The sequence below is a fragment of the Choloepus didactylus genome, chromosome 1, assembly GCF_015220235.1.
Source record: "Choloepus didactylus isolate mChoDid1 chromosome 1, mChoDid1.pri, whole genome shotgun sequence".
NCBI classification, from domain to species: domain Eukaryota; kingdom Metazoa; phylum Chordata; class Mammalia; order Pilosa; family Megalonychidae; genus Choloepus; species Choloepus didactylus.
Window position 1 is genome coordinate 194,302,174 of NC_051307.1, and position 22,366 is coordinate 194,324,539.

Sequence of the window (22,366 nt, forward strand, 5' to 3'; positions counted from 1 at the left end):
AACACTGGCAACACTGAAGGGAAAAATAGACACCTCTATAATCATAGTTGGAGACTTCAATATGCCACTATCAACAATGGATAGAACATTGAGACAGGGGATCAATAAGGAAACAGAGATCTTGAATAATATGATAAATAAACTAGACTTAAACATTTACAAAACATTGCACCCACTATAGAAGGATATAGGTCCTTCTCAAGTGCTCATGGATCATTCTCCAGGATAAACCACATATTGGGTCACAACTCAGGTCTCAATAAATTTAAAATGATCAAAATTATACAAAACGCTTTCTTAGATCATAATGAAATGAAGATGGAAATCAATAACAGGTGGAGGGCTGGAAAATTCACAAATATATGAAGGTTAAACAACACAACCTTAAACAACCAGTGGGTCAAGGAAGAAATTACAGGAGAAATCAGTAAATATCTCGAAGCAAATGAAAAAGAACACAACATACCAAAACTTATGGGATGCAGTGAAGGAAGTTCTGAGAGGGAAATTTATTGCCCTAAACTCCTATATTAAAAAAAAAGAAGAAAGAGCAAAAATCTAGGACTTAACTGCACACCTGGAGGAACTAGAAAAAGAACAGCAAAAAAAAAAAAAAAAACACACAAAGAAACAGAAGGAAAAATATAACAAAGATTAGAGCAGAAATAAATGAAATTGAGAACAGGAAAACAATGAAGAGAATCAACAAAAACAGAAGTTGGTTCTTTGAGAAAATCAATAAAATCAGCGGACCCTTAGCTAGACTGACAAAGACAGAGGATGCAAATAAGTAAAATCAGAATTGGGAGTGGGAACATTTCTACTGACCCCACAGAAATAAAAGACATAATGAGAGGATACTGTGAACAACTATATGCCAACAAACTAGACAACTTAGACAAAATGGACAACTTCCTAGAAACACATGAACAACCTATACTGACTTGAGAAGAAACAGACGATCTCAACAAACCAATCACAAGTAAAGATCTTGAACCAGTCAACAAAAACCTCCAAGAAAGAAAAGTTCAGGACCAGATGGCTCCATATGTGAATTATACTAAGCATCAAAGAAAGAATTAGTACCAATCCTGCTCAAACTCTTCAAATTAAAGAGGAGGGAAAGCTACTTAACTCATTCTATGAAGCCAACATCACCCTAATACCAAAGCCAAACAAAGGTACTATAAGAAAATAAAATTACAGACCAATTTCTCTAATGAATATAGATGCAAAAATCCTGAAAAAGATACTTGCAAATCTAATCTATCATCACATTAAAAGAATTATACACCATGACCAAGTGGGTTTTATGCCAGGTATGCAAGGGTGGTTCAACCCCAAAAATAAATTAATGCAATATACCATATAAACAAATCAAAGTGGAAAAACCACATGATCTCTTGATTGATTCAGAAAAGACATTTGACAAACTTCAGCATCCCTTCTTGATAAAAACACTTCAAAAGATAACAATAGAAAGAACTTTCCTCAACATGATAAAGGCAATATCTGAAAAACCCACAGTTACCATCATACTCAATGGGGAAAGACTGAAACTTTTCCCTCTGATATCTGGAGTAAGACAAGGATGCCCAGGGTCACCATTTTTTTTATTATTATTATTGATTTTTTTAATTAAATTCAGTTTTATTGAAATACATTCCCACACGATACAATCATCCATGGTATACAATCCACTGTCCACAGTATGATAACATAGTTATGCGTTCATCACCACAATCTATCTCTGAACATTTTCCTTACATCAGAAAGAACCAGAACAAGAATAAAAAATAAAAGTGAAAAAAGAACACCCAAATCATCCCTCCATGCCACCCCATTTGTCCTTTAGTTTTTATCCCCATTTTTCTACTCATCCATACACTAGATAAAGGGGGTGTGATCCACAAGGTCTTCACAATCACACTGTCACCCCTTGTAATCTACATTATTAAATAATCATCTTCAGGAGTCCAGACTGCTGGGTTGGAGTTTGGTAGTTTCAGGTATTTACTTCTAGCTATTCCAATACATTAAAACCTAAGAGGTGTTATCTATATAGTGCATAAGAATGTCCACCAGAGTGACCTCTCGACTCCATTTGAAATCTCTCAGCCACTGAAACTATTTCTTCTCATTTTGTATACCCCTTTTGGTCAAGAAGATACTCTCAGTCCCATGATGCCGGGTCCACATTCATCTCCGGGAGTCATATTCTGCATTGCCAAGGAGATTTACAACCCTGGGAGTCGGGTCCCATGCAGCAGGGAAGGCAGCGAGTTCATCTTTCAAGATGGCTCAGTTAGACAGAGAGGGCCACATCTGAGCAACAAAGAGGTACTCAGGGGGAGACTCTTAGGCACCATTACATGCAAGTTTAGACTCTCCTTTGTGGTAATGAGCTTCATAAGGGCAAGTCCCGTGCTTGAGGGCTCAGCACATCAAACTGCCAGTCCCAATGTTTGTGACAACATCAACTCCAGACAGGGTCACCATTTTTATTCGACATTGTGCTGGAATTTCTAGCTAGAGAAATCAGGAAAGAAAAATAAATAAAAGCCATAAAGGAAGAAGCAAAACTTTCACATGATTCTATATGTAGAAAAATCCCAAAAAATCTACAACACTAGAGCTAATAAACAAGTTTAGCAAGTGGCAGGATACAAGAACAACATTCAATAATCAGTAGTGTTTATATACACCTGTAATGAGGAAATCAAGAAAAAACTCCCATTTACAATAGCAACCAAACGAATCAAATATCTAGGAATAAATTTAACCAAGGACATAAAGGACTTACACAAAAAAACTAAAAAACATTGCTAAATAAATAAAGGAAGACCCATATAAAAGGAAGGAAATACGATGTTCATGGATTGGAAGACTAAATATAGTTAAGATGTCAATTTTACCCAAAATTATTTATAGATTCAATGCAATACCAATCAAAATCCCAATAAGTTACTTTGCAAAACAGAAAAAACAATGATCAAATTTATTTGGAAGGGCAGGGTGCCCCAAATAGCTAAAAACATCTTGAGAAAGAAATATAAAGTTGGAGTTCTCACATAACCTGACTTTAAAGCATATTACAAAACTACGGTGGTCAAAACAGCATGGTACTGGCATAAAGATAGATATACCAACCATTGGAATTGAACTAAGAGTTCAGAAATAGATCCTCTCATCTATGGACAATTGATTTTTGACAAGGTGACCAAGTCCACTTGACTGGGACAGAGTAGCCTCTTCAACAAATGGTGCTTAGAGAACTGGATATCCATTTCCAAAAGAATGAAAGAGGACCCCTATCTCAGACCTTACACAAAAATTAACTCAGAATAGATCAAAGACCTAAACATTAGAGCTAAGACCATAAAACTCTTAGAAGTAAGAGTAGGGAAGTAACTTAATGATCTTGTGATAGGAGATGGTTTCCTGGACTTTATACCGACAGCACAAGCCATGAAAGGAGAAATAGATAAAGGAGATCTCCTCAAAACTGATTACTTTTGTGCCTCAAAGGACTTTGTCAAGAAAGTAAAAATGCAGCCTACTCAATGGGAGACAATTTTCAAAAACCACATATCTGAAAAGGGTTTAATATCCAGAATATATCAAGAGGTCCTACAACTCAACAACAAAAAGAAAACTCAATTTAAAAATGGGCAAAAGACATAGATAAACACTTTTCCAAAGAGGAAATACAAATGGTTTGAAAGCATATGAAAATATACTCAACTTCACTAGCTATCAGGGAAATGCAAATCAAAACCACAATGAGATACCATCTCACACCTACTAGAATCACCATTATAAAAAAAAAAAAAAAAAAAAAACAGAAAATTACAAGTGCTGGAGAGGATGTGAAGAAATAGGTACACTTATTCACTGTTGGTGGGAATGTAGACTGGTGTATTCACTCTGGAAACCAGTTTAGTGGTTCCTGCGGAGGCTAAGTATAGAATTGCCAAATTATCCAGCAATCTCATTGCTAGGTATATACTTGGAAGAACTGAAAGCAGGGACACTGAGACACACTGGCACACTGATGTTTATAGTGGCATTATTCATGATTGCCAATAGATGGAAACAGCCCAAATATCCATCAATTGATAAGTGGATAAGTATGTGGTATATACATATGACTGAATATTATGCAGCTGAAAGACAGAATAGTCATAATGCATGAAACAACATGGTTGAACCTTGAGGGCATTATGTTGAAATAAGCCAGAAACAAAAGGACAAATACTGTATGTTCTCACTGATATGAACTAACTATAATGGGCAAACTCTGAGAGTTAAATTAGAGGGCACAGGTTATCAGGAGAAAGAGGGTAGAAATTGGGCAATCAATACTTAAGGAATAGAGAATATTCAAAAGGTTAATTGTAAAGGTTTGGAAATGGATAGCATGATACTGTGTGAGAGTAGCACAATACCATAAGTGTAATTAACAAAGTAGAGTGTGAGTATGTTTGAAAAAGGAGGGCTAGAGTCATGTTTGTCTAAGCTGTATAATTAACAGTAACACTGTAATATTCTTCATTAATTGTAACAAAGGCAAAGTACCAAAGCTAAATGTGAGTAAGAGGGGGATATAAGGGAGGGGTTTCAGATTTTTTTTCCTTCATTGTTTTCACAAGAAATGGGAATGTTCTCATATGTATTGTGGCAGTGAATGCATAACTAAATGATATACCAAGAGCCATTGATTGTAAACTTAGGATGGATTGTATGGTGTGTGAATAAAACTGTTGAAGAAAATAAACAGAAAACTACAAGTGCTAGAAGAGATGTGGAGAAAAAGATACACCTATTCCCTGTTGGTAGGGAAGTAGAATTGTGCAGCCCCTCTGGAGGGCAGTGTGGCAGTTCCTCAGGGAGCTAAGTATAGAATTGCCAAATTATCTAGCAGTTGTGTTACTAGGTATGTACTCAGAAGTACTGAAGGCAGGGACATGAATAGACATTTGCACACCAATGCATATGGCAGCATTATCACGATTGCCAATGGATGGGAGCAGCCCAAGTGTCCAAAGACTGAAGAGCGGAAGGGTGAATGTAGTGTATACACACGATGGGATGTTGGGCAGCTGCAGAGAGGAATGAATCATGAGGCATGCAATGATGTGAATGAATCTTGAGGACATTACATTGTGTGAAATAAACCAGAAAGGACAGATATTGTATGGTCTCACTAATATGAACTAACTATAGTGAGCAAACTCAAGAGTTACAGTTGAAAACATAGGTTATCAGGAGATAGAGAGGGTGGAGATTGGGCAATTGATGCTTAAGGAGTACAGAATGTTCAATAAGGTTGATTGTAAAGGTCCGGAAATGGATAGCACAATACTGTGTCAGGGTAGAACACTACTATAACTGTAATTAACAAAGCTGAGTGTGAGTATGGTTGAAAGAGGAAGGCTAGAATTGTGTATGTCACCAGAGGGAAAGCTACAGGATAAAAACTGGGACTGTATAACTTAGCAATATCCAGAGTGGACAATGATGGTGGATAATTGTATAAATATAAGAAAGCTCTTACATGGACTAGAACAAACATACGTCACTAATTGAAAGTGTTAATAATGGGGTGTTATATGGCAAAAAATACAATTAATGTAAACTAAGCTCTCTGGTTAAAAGTAACATTGTAATATTCTTGCTATTATTTGTGAAAAAGATAAATGTCAATAATAGGAGGATATAAGGGGTATGGAATTTTTTTCTTTGGAAGAAATCAGAGAGTCCTCATATTAACCATAGTGATGAATGACTACACCAAGAGCCGTTGATTGTGCACTAGGATGGATTGTATGTTGTGTGAATAAAACTGTTAAAAAAAAAAAAAATAGGGGAAGATAAGGGGTATGGAATGTTTTGGGTTTAATTTTTTATTTTTATTTCTTTTTTGGAGTAATGAAAATGTTCTCAAATTGTGGTGATGAATGTGCAACTATGTGATGATACTGTGAGCCATTGATTGTATACTTTGGATGGATTATATGGTGTGTGAATATATCTCAATAAAATTTCATTAAAAAAGAATAAATGAATAAAAAGAAAATTACAGGTATTGGAGAGGATGTAAAGAAACAGGAACACTCATTCACAACTGGTATGAGTGTAGAATGGTGCAGCTGCTATGGAAGACAGTTTGGTGGTTCCTCAGGAAGCTAAGTATAGAACTTCCATATGATCAGGCAACCCTGCTACTGGGTATATACTCAGAACGGAAAGCAGGGATGAGAGGAGACATTTGCACATCAATGTTCATAGCAGCATTATTCACAATGGCCAAAATATGGAAACAACCAGGTGTCCATAAACTGATGAATGGATAAATAAAAAGTGGTATATACACACAATGGAATATTATTCAACTATAAGAAGAGATGAAGTCCAGATGTGTGTGACAATATGGACGTTACCATGAGGACTTTAAGTTGAGTGAAATAAATCAGACACAAAAAGACAAATATTGTATGGTCTTACTAATATGAACTAATTATAATGATCAAACTCTTGGAGCTAAAATCTAGAGTATAGGTTACCAGGAGATAGAGGTTAGAGAATGAGGAGCTGACACTTAAATTGTACAGAATTTTTAATGCAATTTTATTGAGATATATTCACATAACCTACAATCATCCAAAGTGTAGAATCAGTTGTTCACAGTATCATTATATAGTTTTGCGTTCATTAATAAAATTTTTGAACATTTCATTACTCCAAATAAAAATAAAAATAAGAATTAAAAAAAGTTAAAAACCCAAAATATACCATACCCCCCAAACTCCCCTATTATTCATTTACTTTTTGTCTCCATTTTTCTACTCATCTGTCCATACACCAGATATAGGGAGCGTTATCCACAAGGTTTTCCCAATTACACATTAGCACCATATAACATATTATACAATTGTCTTCAAGAATCTAGACTACTTGATTGCAGTTCAACAGTTTCAGGTATTTCCTTCTAGCTATTCTAATACACTAAAAACTTAAAAGGGATATATATAATGCATAAGAATAACCTCCAGAATGACCTCTCGACTCCATTTGGTATCTCTCAGCCATGAAACTTTATTTTGTTTCATTTCTCTTCCCCCTTTGGTCAAGAAGGCATTCTCAATCCCACAATGCCGGGTCCAGGCTCATCCCCTGGAGTCATGTCCCATGTTGCTAGCTAGACTTACACCCCTGGGAGTCATGTCCCACATAGGGGGGAGGGAAGCAAGTCCACCTGCCAAGTTGGCTTAGAGAGGGAGGCATAATTATAAACAGGCTTAGCCTCTCCTTTGCAGTAACAAGCCTCATAAGGGCAAGCCCCAAGATCGAGAGCTTAGCCTTCTAAATTAGTAGTCCCCAATGTATACAGAATTTATAATAAGGTTGATTGTAAATGTTTGGAAATGGGTAGAGGTGATGGTAGCACATTACTGTAAGGTTAACTAACAGCAGTGAAATATGGGTGTGATTATGGTTGAAAGGGGAAGTTTGAGTTTGTGAATGTAACTAGAAGGAAAGCTGGAGGATAAAACATGGTATTGTATAAAATAGTGAACCCTGTTGTGGACAATGACTATGGGTATTGTACAAATGTAAAAATGCTCTTACATGAACTAGAATAAATGTACATCACTATTACAAGGTGTTAATAATAGGGTGGGTTATGAGGAAAGAATACAACTAATACAAACTATGGACTATAGTTAACACTAACATTGCAATATTCTTACAAAAATTGTAAGAAAGGTACTATACCAATGCTAAATCTCAATAATAGAGGGGTGTAAGGGGCATGAGATTTTTTTCTTGAGCAATGGGAATATTCTCAAATTGGTGGTGGTGATGAATGCACAACTCTGTGATTACACCGAGAGCCATTGATTGTACACTTTGGATGGATTGTACAGTGTGTGAATAAAACTGTTTAAAAAAGAAAGAAAGAAACAATGTGAAATCCTGGGACCTCTTAGTCTGGGTTCCTAGGATGGCCCCAGGCAGTACATGAATCTGCACACAGTAAAACTGTGAGTGCATGCACATTGTGTGGGTGAGAGGGTCCACGGGTCAGATTCTCAAAAGTGCCACTGACCCAGAAAATTTTAAGAACTCCTGCTAATAGACAATTTAAACACAATATCATGAAAGACAAGCTAGAAAATACATGGACCTGACTCAGTGACCACCACCTATCCAGAGAATAGACCTTGACTGGCATTGGTTCAACTTCAAAAAATAAAAAACACTTGAGTGCTGTTCAGGTTCTTGAACAGGACTGACAGCTGAAACACCGTGTTCTGATTTGCTTGACTTCCTGAGTGTTTTCAATGACTTCTGCCTTCATCTCAATTTTAGGTTTTAATTTCCATTATAGTTGTGAATCTAAAAGGATATCAAATGCTGAGTTACACAGGCAATCTATTCCTGTCAGTAATACCTTATACCTCATCTGTAGATTGTCATAAAAATATAAAATCTCTTTATTCTTTGCCCTCACATCATATTCAAACTCTAAATGGACCAAAGACCTAAATATAAGACATAAAACCATCAAACATAGGGGGAATCTTCATAACCTTGGATTTCTTCATGACACCAAAGACACGAGCAACAAAAGAAAAATTAGAGAAAATGAACTTCATCAAAATTAAAACTTTAATACATCAAAAGACATGACCAAGAAGTGAAAAGACAACATACAAAATGGGAGAAAATAATTGCTAGTCATATATTTGATAAAGTTTTAATATCTAGAATATATGAAGAACTGCTACAACTCAACAACAGAGAGGCAAATAACCCAGTTTACAAATGGGCAAGGGAATTGAGTAGATATTTCTTCAAGGAACATATGCAAATGCCCAGTAAGTACATGAAAAGATGCTCAACATCATTGGACATCAGGAAAAATCTGGCCACTAGGATAACTATCATTAAAAAAAAAAAAACAGAAAATAATAAATGTTGGCAAGGATGCAGGGAAATAGAAACCATTATACATTGCTGGTGGCATTTTAAATGGTGCAGCTGCTGTGGAAAACAGTTTGGCAGTCTCTCAAAAAGATAAACATGGAATTACCATATGACCTGTCAACTCTCTTCCTAGGTATATACCCCAAAGAAATGAAAACAAGGACTCAAAACAGATACTTTTATGTCAATGTTCATAGCAGCATTATTCACAATAGCAAAAGGTTGAAACAACCCAAATGTCCATCAACAGATGAATGGATAAACAAAATATGATACATACATACAGTGGAATATTATTCAGCTGTAAAAAGGAATAAAGTTCTGATGCATGCGACAACATGGATGAACCTTGAAGACATCATCTTGTCAAGTGAAATAAGCTAGACACAAAATGACAAATATTGTATGATCTCACATATGAAATACCTAGAATAAGTAAATTTGAAAGAGACAGATGGTAGATAATAAATTCACAGGGGCTGGGGTGGGAGGTGGGAGGTAAAGAGGAAGGAGACAAGGGAATTACTGCTTAATGGGTTCAGAGTTTCGGTTTGAGGTGATGAGAAAGCTGGAGTAAGAGATATTGGTGATGGTAACACAATATGGTAAATGTAATTAATACTACTGAATTGTTCTCTTGGAAATGGTTAAAATGGTAAATTTTGAGTTGTATATATGTTACTGCAATAAAAAGTTAAGAAAAAAAATCACTTCATTCAGCCACATAGAAAGTTCCTTCTTTGGACAAAGCATTGAGTTAGATGTGGGGAAGAAAAAAAATCATTTATTAGTTCTCCCTTTACAAAGAAGCATACAAAACATGCTTCGTGTAAAGAAGTATACAGATAATAGTAAAAATGCACGGGGCGGGGCACACGTCGCGGAAGACAGTTGCGGGGCTCGGGCGCTGCCGCGGGCCTAACCTGTACAATTGGTGGCAAGATGCAGGACCCCAATGCAGACACTGAGTGAGACGACATCCTGCGCAAAAAGGGCATCTTGCCTTCAAAGGAAAATTTGAAAGAATTGGAAAAGGAGGCAGAAGAGGAAGAAGAGCGAGTCCTTCAGCAGCCAGTTGTGAAAACTTAAGAAGATATGACTTTGGAAGAGCTGGAGGATAATGAAGATGAATTCAATGAGGAGGATGAGTGTGCTATTGAGATGTACAGGCAACAAAGACTGGCCGAGTGGAGAGCCACTAAACTGAAGAATAAATTTGGAGACGATTTGGAGATCTCAGGAAAGGATTATGTCCAAGAAGTTACCAAAGCTGATGAGGGCTTGTGGGTAATCTTGCACCTTTACAAGCAAGGGATTCATTCTCCTCTGTGCCCTGATAAATCAACACTTCAGTGAACTTGCAAGGAAGTTTCCTGATCTCAAATTTATCAAAGCCATTTCAACCACCTGCATACCCAATTATCCTGACAGGAATCTGCCCACAATATTTATTTACCTTGAAGGTGATATCAAGGCTTAATTTATTGGACCTCTAGTGTTTGGCGGCATGAACCTGACAAGAGGTGAGTTGGAGTGGAAATTGTCAGAGTCTGCAGCTGTCAAGACAGACCTGGAGGAAAACCCTAGGAAGCCACTTGAAGACACGTTGCTGTCCTCCGTGCGGAGCTGGGTCCCCACCAGGAGAGGCTGCGAGTCCGAGGAGGACTAGGGCTGCACCTGTGGTGACTCGCTCAACCTGCTTGATGTGACAACCAAACAGGTTTTTAGAAAAAGGAGAATGGAGGATTCACCCTTCCGTTTTTAACCTTTCATAATTATATTTAAAGTCTTTTACACCTCAGAAATAATCATTGCTGGGAATCTTATTAAATTTTTTGCAACGTTCTTTTTAAATTTATGATATATCCCTAAAACAATAAATAAAAAAACAAACAAAATGCACGTAAACTTAGCCAAAAATTTTTTATGTGTGGGAAAGGGAAAACAAATTAGGAAAATTCACTTGGATCCCTGTGAGAAGTTGGAACAATCAATACCTGTTTGAAAGCTCTGAAGGACAGTAGATGGCTCAGGAGGGGCCCTAAAATGGGCTTTGGGTATAATAGCTGCTATTAGAGACAGGAGAGCATGGCCCTTAAATTTTCAGTGGCTAAAAGGAAAAGCAAACCACTTAGTCGGGAAGAGTCCAAGTATTCCTGAGAGAAATGCTTTCCGAGTCCTCAGCGTGTGCTCTGAAGAGTGGTGGCGTCAACACTGTGAGTTTGTAGGCTGATTTCTTTCCATGCTCTGCTCTCCCAATATAAGCACATGGCACCATGCTACCCCCAATTCAAGAACACTCATTCCGCAGGAATAGATGTGCTTCAGAGTGAACACACAGGTCTCTTCGTCTGTTTAATCTAGGGAAAGATTTCAGAGGAGAGTCTTGGCAGACATGGCTCCATATCCACTGTGACCTTCAGCCCACAGATGGTAACGGTGGAAGAGCTATAAAGCCAGGTTTACACATCCTGGCAAGGACCTGGAGTACAGCTCCTCCATAAAGCCGGTTAAAGCTGAAGCACCTGGTTGGAGGTGGGGTTCACACACTCCTGTAAAAACTGGGGAACCTAAGAAAGACACCCCACTTCCACTTAGAGGGGAGCCAAAAGAGGATACTTGGGAACTGCGGTAACTGTCCTCACAAAATAATTTGGATTTATGGTTCAAGATGAAGAACTGAACACATAAATTTACCACAAACCCTCCTGAAACCTCACTGAAATGGCTGAATTCAGGTTAAAATTGCAATGGCACCATTAATTGTATACTTTGGATGAACCGTATGGTATGTGAATGAAATTGCGTAAAAAATAAATGAAAATTAAAATTAAGAAATTGCAAAGGCAGTTAAGAACAAAGAAGGTTATACGCAGAAGGAAGTTTTGAGGCATTTCTAGAAAACAGAAAACACGGTTTCAGACAAGCAGAGAATTCATAGCAAAAGCAACCTGTACTGGCCACTAAAATGTGAGTCCTGGGGCATTTAATCCTCATCTTCGTAATAAATAAAAGGCATTCCACTAATACCACAGACCTTGCCACCTTGGGCAGTGTCTCAACACACCAGCTTCTGTTTTCAAGATAAAACTTGGAAATATTTCATATATAGCACCAACAAAGGACCTGGGGCAGGTGTGGAGAGCAGAAGGAGCAGAGCAAGGCAGAGGTATTCGAGGGGCTCCAGTCAGCTCTGTTCTCCCCAGGAGGAAAATGAGAAGGAGGGCCCCTCCCAGAAGCCAGCCTCCATACTTGGGCCACGTGGGGATCTCCAGCCACCCTGCCTCCTCCACCCCACACGTGTATCCCAGAGGAAGTTCTCCCACTACACCAAACCCACAGACAGCCCTCCCACTTGGGGACACAGAATTACACTTCTGCTGGGCAATCCCATGCCAGTGACCTATGTTAATCAGTCAAGGGTTTCACTTATAAATGCACTTTAAGTTTGCTAGAAAAGTAAAAGTAAGGAGAAGCAAAATAAGAAAATAAGATAATTCCAGGAGTGAATTTGCAGAAGAAAAAAGGCATAGTGCCCTATATACTAGCACATGGTGACAGTTTAAGTAAGCCATGGGTCTAATATCAGTACTTTAACTTTTGTTAAAGGATTGCTTCATTTACCTTTTTTCTATCCTTTTACTTTTACCTTTCTGTATCCTGATATCCTTACATTTAACATTTAATCGCATCTTGTTAATTTTAAAATAATCTTTGCTGGCAATCTTTGTCTTTCTTAATTTAATCAGAGTATTTGATACATTTATTGGTACTGGAAGTTACTAATATATTTGAGTTTAAATCTACTGTCATACATGCTGTGGTACCCTCCCAGATTCCCTTCACTGGGGCTGGACACCTGTTTCCCAGCTGTAATGAATACTGACTGCTATCAGCTCACAACTCCCTCCTACTTTAGACTAACGGTACAAAAGAGCAGCCCTTTTTCCTCACGGTGGACTGACTTATGGTGTCATTTATACCCACAGAGTTCCCTGTGGTATCAAGCTGAAGCTGATTAGAACTGAGACCACATCCTTATTTAGCCCCCTCCACTACCTCAACCCGCTTTTCTCACTTGCCGCCTTCTGAAACCCTCCTTCAACAAATCACATGCACCTAAAACCCTGTTTCAGGTTCTGCCTCTAGTAAACCCAACCTGATACATCTTCCTTCATGGAATATAATATGCCACATTCATTAAAAAATAACCAGTGATGCAGCTAACAAAAAAATTGAATGAAAACAAAGAAAGAAAACAGACAATAGAAAACAGACCAATGAGAGAACCCATTATTGGAGATATCAGGCAGAACCTTAAAATAACTGCAGTTAGTATGTTTAATAAATTAAATGGCAAGATAGCAAATGTCAGCAGATTGTTGGAAATTATTTTAAAATTCCAATGGAATTTCTAAAACTGAAATTAGTGACTCAGTAGCTGTATTTAACAACAGATTAGACATAGCTGAACAGACAATTTGTGAACTGGAAGAAAACATTCAGACTAAAGTATGGAGAGACCAAAGGAAGGAAAATAAATAAAAGAGCATATGGGACAGACATAGGGACATGGTGAAAGGGTCTAGCATACATGTAGTTTGAGTCCTAGAAGAGAATGGAATGGCCCAGAAGCAATTAAAGTGATAAAGCTGAGCATTTTTCAAAATCAGTGAAAGACTTCAAACCACAGATTCAAGAAGTGTAACAATCTCCAAGGGGCATGAATACAAAGAAACCACATCATGCCCATCAAAATTATTTAAAACATAGACGAAGACAAAATCATAAAAGCAGCCTGAGTGGGGGAAAAATTACTTTCATGGAGCAATAATAAGAACAAAAGCTGATTCATCAGCAGAAATAACAGAAGCCATAAGACAATGAAAAGCATTTGAAAACTGCTAAAAGAAAATAGTGGTTAATCTATATTTCTACACCTTATATAAATATCCTATAACAATAAAGGTAAAATAAATACATTTTGGACAAAAAGAAATGGAAAGAATTTATCTCCAGCAGACCCACATAATGATATTTTTTAAGCAAAATGAAATCAACCCAGGTGGGAAAACAGAGATGTACAAAAAAAATAAAAAGCAATAAAAAGGATAACTCTAAATGAATACTGATTATTTAAAATAATGGTATTATCTTGTGAGGTATACAAAATATATATAGAATAAATAGAGTAGATCAACAAAACTAAAGGTTTTTTTTTTTGGGTAGCATATATACAACATAAAATTTTCTGTTTTAATGATTTTCAAGTGTACAATTCTGTGACATTAATTACATTCACAATACGCTGCCATCACCACCTTCCATTGCCAAAACTTTTCCATCACTATAGGCAGAAAATCTGTATCCATTCAGCAACAACTCCGCATTCCTTCTCTCTCGGCCCCTGGTAACCTGTACTCTGAATTTATATATTCTAGTTACTTCATATAAGTGAAATCGTATTATATCTGTCCTTTTGTGTGTGGCTTATTTCATTCAACATGATATCTGGTTATTTAAAAATTCTGCGGTAGGGACAGAACCTTGGGAGTCTCACTTCACCATCTTGGTCTATTGTTCCACAGATATTTTGAATTTAGCATTCTCTTTAACAAATCCCCAAGAAAATTACCAGGCATATTTCCCTGAAGTGAACATGTCATTATTAGGGAAAGAGGGAAGCATGCTCTCCTGTCCAGAGGAAGAGCCAGTTTCCTTTCCTCTTTCCTGGTATATAGTTAACACTGAAGTGAACATACTTCCATCTTGGCAAGTGTCTCAGGTATTTTTGCCAGAGGATGAATTCCTGTACGATAGGATGATGTTAAAGGGCTAACATTTCTTTTGTTATTTTTAAAAATTGTTTTTAAGCTTAGAAAGGCATTTACCATCTGCAGATTAAATATTTACCTATTTTTCTGTTTTTAATGTTTCAGTTTTTACATTAAATTATTTAATCCATCTAGAATTTATTTTGGTGAACATTCATAAATAACGAAATATTTATTACTTCTCAGAATAATTAACCAATTATACCAGCACTAAAATTCTCCCTTTCCTCAGCAATTTGTGATGCCTCTTTTGTTATAGACCAATTTTTAAAATTCCATTAAGGTCTGTTTCTAGCATATTAATTTTGCTCCATTGAACTCTCTATTCTTGCACTATTTGCAAATTGTTCTTCATAATTTGGGTTTTAAATTTAAATAATAAAAAAGGAAGAAATATTATCTAGAGAGAATGAGGGGCAGGGATGACATTGAAAACATAAAGGGAGGAAATGATAAGGATAAGACAGTGCAAGGTGACAGGGAGTCATTTAGAGTTGAATAACCGAGGCACTGAACTGCAGTGATATCCTGCTTATGGCTGAAGAGCATTAACTTGTGATGAAAGAAAAAGTCTGATGTTGTGACCCTCTGGAATTGCAGAGTCGGGGAATGGGGTCATAAGAATCAGGTGTATTAAACATCCATTCATTCTTCCAGTGTATACTGAGAGCCTACTGTGTGTCAGTCCCTGTATTAACTCGTAAATCTAAAAACAGTGAACAAAAGAGATGATGCTGACTCGTGGAGCCCAGTGGAAGTACAAAATAAACTTTGTTCCTGGAGTGGGATATGTAGCCAATAGGGGCTCTGTGTGTGTGTGTGTATGCATGTGTGCATTTTTCTTATTAAGATAAGCATTGTGGACATTCATCAATTTTTGACTTCTCACAGCACGAATCTCCCTTTTATATTTGAGTTAATATTCACTTAGCTTGGGTTCTTTAAAAGCAGAACCTGAAAAGAAGATTCTTTTTAAAATAGTATGTATTTATTTATTTTTATATAAATATATTTTTAAGCAGTTTTATTCATATACCATAAAATCCATCCAAAGCATACAATCAATGGCTCTTAGTATAATCACAGTTAAACATTCATTACCACAATCAGTTTGAGAATATTCTCATTGTTCCAAAAGGAAAAAAAAACCCATATCCCTATACACCCCTATTATTGACATTTAGCTTTCATGTAGTACCTTTGTTAAAATTGATAAAAGAATATTACAATGTTACTGTTAACTATAGTCTTTAGTTTGTGATAATTGTTTATTTTCCCATATATCATCCTATTGTTAACACCTTGTAATAGTGACATGCATTTGTTCTAGTTCATGTAAGAACTTTCTTATGTTTGTACAATTACCCACAGTCATCATCCGTAACAGGTTTTGCCATGTAATACCATCCCATGTTTTATCCTCTAGCTTTCCTTCTAGTGATAGACACTACCCTAGACTTCCCCTTTCAACCATACACACTCAGCACTGTTAATTTCACCTACAGTATTGTGCTACCATCACCTCTATCCATTTCTGAACCTTTACAACCGACTTTATTAAACATTTTGTACACCTTAGGCATCATCTGCCCACTCTCTACCCCTTTCTATCTCTGGTAACCTATCTTCTAGATTTTAACTCCCAGAGTTTGCTCATTTTAAATAGTTCATATTAGTGAGACCATACAATATTTGTCCTTTTATATCTGGCTTATTTCGCTAAACAAAATGTCCTCAGGTTTCATCCACGTTGTCACATGCATCAGGACTTCATTCCTTCTTACAGCTGCATAATTTTCTGTCATATGTATATACCATGGTTTGTTTATCCACTCGTCAGTTTTGATGGACACTTGGGCTGTTTCCATCTATTGGTTCTTCCAAGCATATACCTAGTAAAGGTAGACTGCCAGATCATATGGCAGTTCTATACTTAGGAGATGGAAATTCTTGTATATGTAATTTCTTAGGGAAGTGCTCTCTGGAGGAAGGGCTCCTTAGTGAGGAAAGCAGGACGGGGTGGTGGTGGGGGAGCTAAACAAAGACATAGTTTTAGGTGGAGACCAGCTTTGTCCTTAACCCAGGTGAGTGCTGGACCATAAATTGTTCCACAGAATTGGTCCCCCCTAGAGACAAGGGGTTCACTTTTGAATGCCTGTATCAGTCAAACCTTGGCTGCAGTATACTGGGAAAGGTGGCCTAATATCCAGGGTGAGGTTGTTATTGTTTTGCTGGGAGTAATTTTGGGGAGAAGGGAAGAACTGGAGGATGGGTGCACCAGCCGGGTAAAGGAAACCTGGGTGAGTCATCAAGAGCATCTGTTACATTCGCCATTTGAGCCTTAATAGTAAACATATCCATAATCCCAACCCCTGCCTAGACATAGCCCTTACTCTAGTCCCGTGGCACTCCTCCTCAAGCTAACCAAAGGCTTAAGCCCAGCCCTAGCCTTAACTCTAAAACTGGCTCTGGTGCTACCCTAGACCTAACCCTAGATTTAAATCTGTTCTTGGTCCCAGTCCTAACCCTAAACTTAGCTATAGTGTGGTACTTGCCCTAGCCTTAGCCGTGACACTGACTCTGTCTCTATCCCTAGTTCTAACTCTAATCTTAGCTCTAACCTTAGCCCTAACCTTAGCCCTGACCCTGACCCTAAATCTAGCCCTACCCCTAACCTTAGCCTATGTTCCTTGTTCTCCTCTTCAAGTTTTCAGCCCAATTCTCCAGTTTTCTCATCAAAAACATGAGCTTCTTAGTGCCTTTGCAATATATTCCTCTTTTGTTTAAATTAATGAATGTCTGTTTCTTATTTTTTTTATTTTTTTTAAAAATAAATGTTTATTTATTTTAAACAAAAAAAAATGTTTTGTTTAAAATAATGAATGTTAAATTCCAATTAAGAGCCCTGAAAAATAAAGAAATTCGTACGAAGAGTAGATACAGGCAAAGGACCCACAGATATCTGAGGAAACTTGGAGTGGGTATCTGGTTTGCTTGGGGTAAAGGCAATGCAATCCAGCTCATTTTAAGGGCTGGGAGTTGGGCAGCATACCACAGAATGAGAAAACAGTTGTTAAATCATTACCTGTAGTCACCTAGAATGAATACCCACTGGAAAAGAGGCTTTAGGGTGTCAAGTGATTGCTAGAGTGGAACAATATGAAGAACACAAAGATTTTAAGACCTGTGGGTTCAGATTGCTTCTTCTCATGGGGGCTGGAGAGTATTAACTCCCCAAATTATTGATTCCAAGCATGCAATAAAACCTAGGGAACCTATGAATGTGTTGAAAGAATCTCATATCTTAAAGCTACAAAGCTTGAATAGAAGAAAGTTTACTTCTGTGGATTGTCAAATTACATCATTTGAATTTACAGCCTTGTCTATTCTCTTAGGTGATTAGCTGAAAACTGGAGTCAACAGTGGTCTCCACTAAATACGGAATGCCGGAAGTTATAAGAAATAAGGTATTAGTTTCCCAGAGGGGCCATAACAAATCACCACAAGCTTGGTGGCTTAAAACAACAGAAATTTATTATCTCACAGTTCTGGAGGCTAGAAGTATGAACTCACGGTTTCCACAGGGCCATGCTCTCTCTGACTATCCCTACCAGCCTCTGACGTTGGTGGGCAGTTCTTGGCGTTCTGGGGCTCGTGGCTGCGTAATCCAGTCTCTGCCCTCATCTTCACGTGGCCTCCTTCCCTGTGTGTCCCTGTGTCTCTTCTCTTCTTGTAAAAACACATCATATTGGATTAAGGGCTTATCCTATCCCACTATGACCTCATTTATACTTAACTAATTACATCTGCAATCACTCCATTTGCAAAATAGGTTTAGGACCTCAACGTCTCTTTTTGGAGGACAGAATTCAACCCTAAGACCATATTAGAATGTGGGATACGGTGGTAAAAATGACAAGGAAACATTCCTATAGCTACTCCTACCCACCAAAATAGCAAACACTGCTTCCTTGTGGGATCTACCACCATCAGAGACGGGAAGATGCCTGTGGGATGATACCTACCACATTTCTATTTAATGAGCAAGATTGGCAAGGACAAAAGATGGCCATCAGCTTCATCAGTTGGCTATTAACGTGCCTTTACTGTAACACATGTGCTCTCCTTACTGGCATAAATTGACATCCCCTAGCCTTTGGTATGTAACCTGTTGTTTGGCCAATGCTTTTTTTCCTTTGTCCCAGTATGTACAGAAAACATAAAGCAATTTATTTCACCTGATTAAGAGAGCAGTATACTTTTTAATTTTGCCTCAGGATTATGTCCATTCTCTGGCTCTGTGCCACAATTTAATCCATATGGACATTGACCATCTCACCATCCTACCGGATATCACATAGATTTACTCTGTCGAGGACATCATGCTGATAGAATCAGGAGAGAGGGAAGTAGCAGGTCACCTAGATTAGTTAGTAATGTAGATATTTATTCTCTGAGGGTAGGAGATGAATTCTAAGAAAATGCAAAAGCCTTTTCATCTGGTTGAATTTTCTAACAACCTGGTGGTCCGTACACACAAGGATATTCCCTTCAAAATAAGGAACAAATTGACACCCCATGTGTCCCCACCACTAAGAAAGATGCACATTGCTCAGTAGGCCTCTGAGGCAACTTATATCATATTCAGATATGTGACTCTGAATGTATTATGTAAGGTGAAAATGATGCCAAATTCAAGTGAGCCTTTGAACCAGAGAAGATTATCCAACATGTCCAGGTAGTAAGCAGACATGTCTGCAATTCGGTTCACATTCTCCAATGATGCAATGGTTACTCTGTGTCTGTATCAGATCCACAGGGATCTTGTGGCCAGCCCTGACAACACTATCACAAAAGTGGACCCCATGATTTTGAAACAGAACCAGCGTCTCTTCTCAAGTAACTTCCTTTTAGAAACTGTTCCTTCCTTGTTAGAGGGCCTTGGTAGATACCACTGGATATCAGGTGATGTTGGGATACAAGCTGCTATCATGAACTGCATATGATCCACCAAGCCATAAAAAGGGGTGTGCCTGGTGGTACAACACCATTAATTGCATGTCCTGCAAGTGTTAATCATTACCTGGGCAGGTTGTTTACACTCCTAGCACAGCTACTCTTGATGCACCTCCACCCCTTCTGAACCCACAGCTTTTTCCTTTTGGGGAGTTCCCTTTGACCAGGTAATCAGGGAAAAGGTATTCAAGTTGGGCTCACAATGTGCTCTGCAAGTTTTTTTGGAACCAACCAAAAGTGGACTGCTTTGGTATTGCTGACATGAAAGAAGAGACATGGCCATTGAAGACTAAAGGAAAGGAAATCTTAGTAGAGGAACTTTTGAACAGTAAATCCACTTTGCTGGGGCAGGAGAGCAAGGCCTGGGCAATGGTTGTGGCTCCCAGGTCACCATTCACTTCTTGTATTGCTATCGCGAGACCTTCTGGATGGCAATCTCCCACACATCCTTCCACTCTGCTTCCGTCCCCAGCATTCTCTCTTCTAGCATTAACGTGTTATATTTTAGAATTTTTCTCTTGCTGGATGCAATTTCATTAAAATAAATTAGAAAAATGAGATGACATTGATATATTTTTAGCAGAATTTAAACTAATAATATAGCTTCAAAAAAGGTAGGAAATCAGAATAAAAAAATAAACAAAGAAGAAATTGAACAATTTGTGAAAGATCTCCAGCCCCCAAAGAAGCTGAGTCCAGTTAAGTTTTGTGAACCCAGAGTCACTAATAATATGTACATTTTAGGAAACTCATCGTGAAAGGATTTCTATCTTTTAGGGATACACACTGAAATATTTATGAATGAGATTATATAATGTCTGGAATTTGCTTCAAAATAATTCAAAGGAGGAGGAAATTGGATGAAAATATAGGTAGATTGGCTCTGCATTGATAACTATTGAAGCTAGTGATGAATACATGGGATTTCGTTACGTGATTCCCTCTATTTTTGTCTGTTTGAAATTTCTCATAATAAAACAACAACAACAACAAAACAATGTTGAATGTGTTGGTAATGATATTAATTTAGAATATCAAAGGATAAGACAAGGCCCCTACAGAAACACTATCAGAAGAGTCTCTTTAACAAGAACTGAGAAGAAATTAGAGACAAATGGAACACTTAATGAATCTTTTTGAAAAGTTTTTCTCTGGGATGGGTATTTCCCGGGATTCTGCCTAAAATCCATGTCACGGTGAACACATATGTTTAATAAAATCTCTTAAGGTTTTCTTCCAATAAAACAGTTTCTATTTGAATTACACAGGACCCTAGAGAATCTAGACAACTAAAAAAGGGAGAGAACATGTCCAGCCAGCCATAAAACTAAAATCTCACAGATACATTGTTCTGTTTTTCAACTTTCAGTTCAGCACAATTGACATATTTGTCCATTCTCAGGACAGAAATAACCACTTATTACCTGCCAACATCTTCCTTGAGTATTTTAAAAAATTATCTTGGATATTATTATGCATTTATTCTTCCATTTGAACTTTACAATACATTGTAATTTCCTCAAAATTTCCTTAGCATTTGATTGGAATTACATTAAAACTATACTATTCATAGATTAATTGGGGAATAAATGACATTTCACAATATCATTTTTCCATCTGGTTAAATCGGTTAAACATTTTCTTGCTATCCTCAGGTCTTGATCAACTCTAATTAAGCATGACTAGGAAAATGTAGGATTTTCTGGAAGGCTGAGAGGCCATTTGAGGTTGATAGGTTATAAATTTAAGTAGGGTAGCCTGTGCTTTGACAGGCAATTGGGGGCTTTGAAGGGGTATACATTGGAGAAATCTGCAGAGGCAAGAAGAGGTCCGTGGTCGTATTTAGAAGCCCAGGTCAAGAAGTGCCAAGAAAAATGGGAAGGATTTTTGGAAAATGTAAATATTTTTCAGGATCCTCAGATTTACTGAGAAAATGGACCATCAGGTTCTGTGTGAGTTGACTGAAAAGGGCCAGTGTGGAGAAACTGAGGGCACGTATTAATATGTCCATCTAGCTTTGTTTATATTTTTTCTTTTCTTAATTTATTGTGCATTCTTTTGTCATATTTTTCCCTTCCTGTTAACAACTTTAAAAAAATCTTGTTGTTTCAGGCATGTCTTTTGTAAAGGGCATAAAGCTGGATTTTTTTTTTTTTCTACCTATCGAGGGGCTTGTCTTTCTATGTTTTTAATTGTAGTAACATATACATAACATAAAATTTGCCATTTTAATAATTTTTAAGTGTACAGTTCAATGACTATTTTTACAATGTTGTGCTACCATCACCACCTTCCATTACTAAGACTTACTCATCACCCAAACAGAAACTCTTCACCCACCAAGCAATACTTTCCATTCCCCCACCGCCCCCAGTCCCTGGTAACCTCGAATCTACTTTCTGTCTATATGAATTTGCATATTCTAGATATTTCTTATAAATGGAATCATACAATATTTGTCCTTTGTGTCTGGTTTATTTCACTCAGCATAATGTTTTCAAGGTTTGTTCATGTCATAGCAT

The 22,366-nt window shown here is 37.4% G+C and overlaps 1 pseudogene; it reads left to right on the plus strand.

Annotated features, from left to right (window-relative positions):
- The first annotated feature begins 9,936 nt into the window (after positions 1-9,936).
- Positions 9,937-10,663, plus strand: LOC119528209 (annotated as a pseudogene).
- Positions 10,664-22,366: the final 11,703 nt, after the last annotated feature.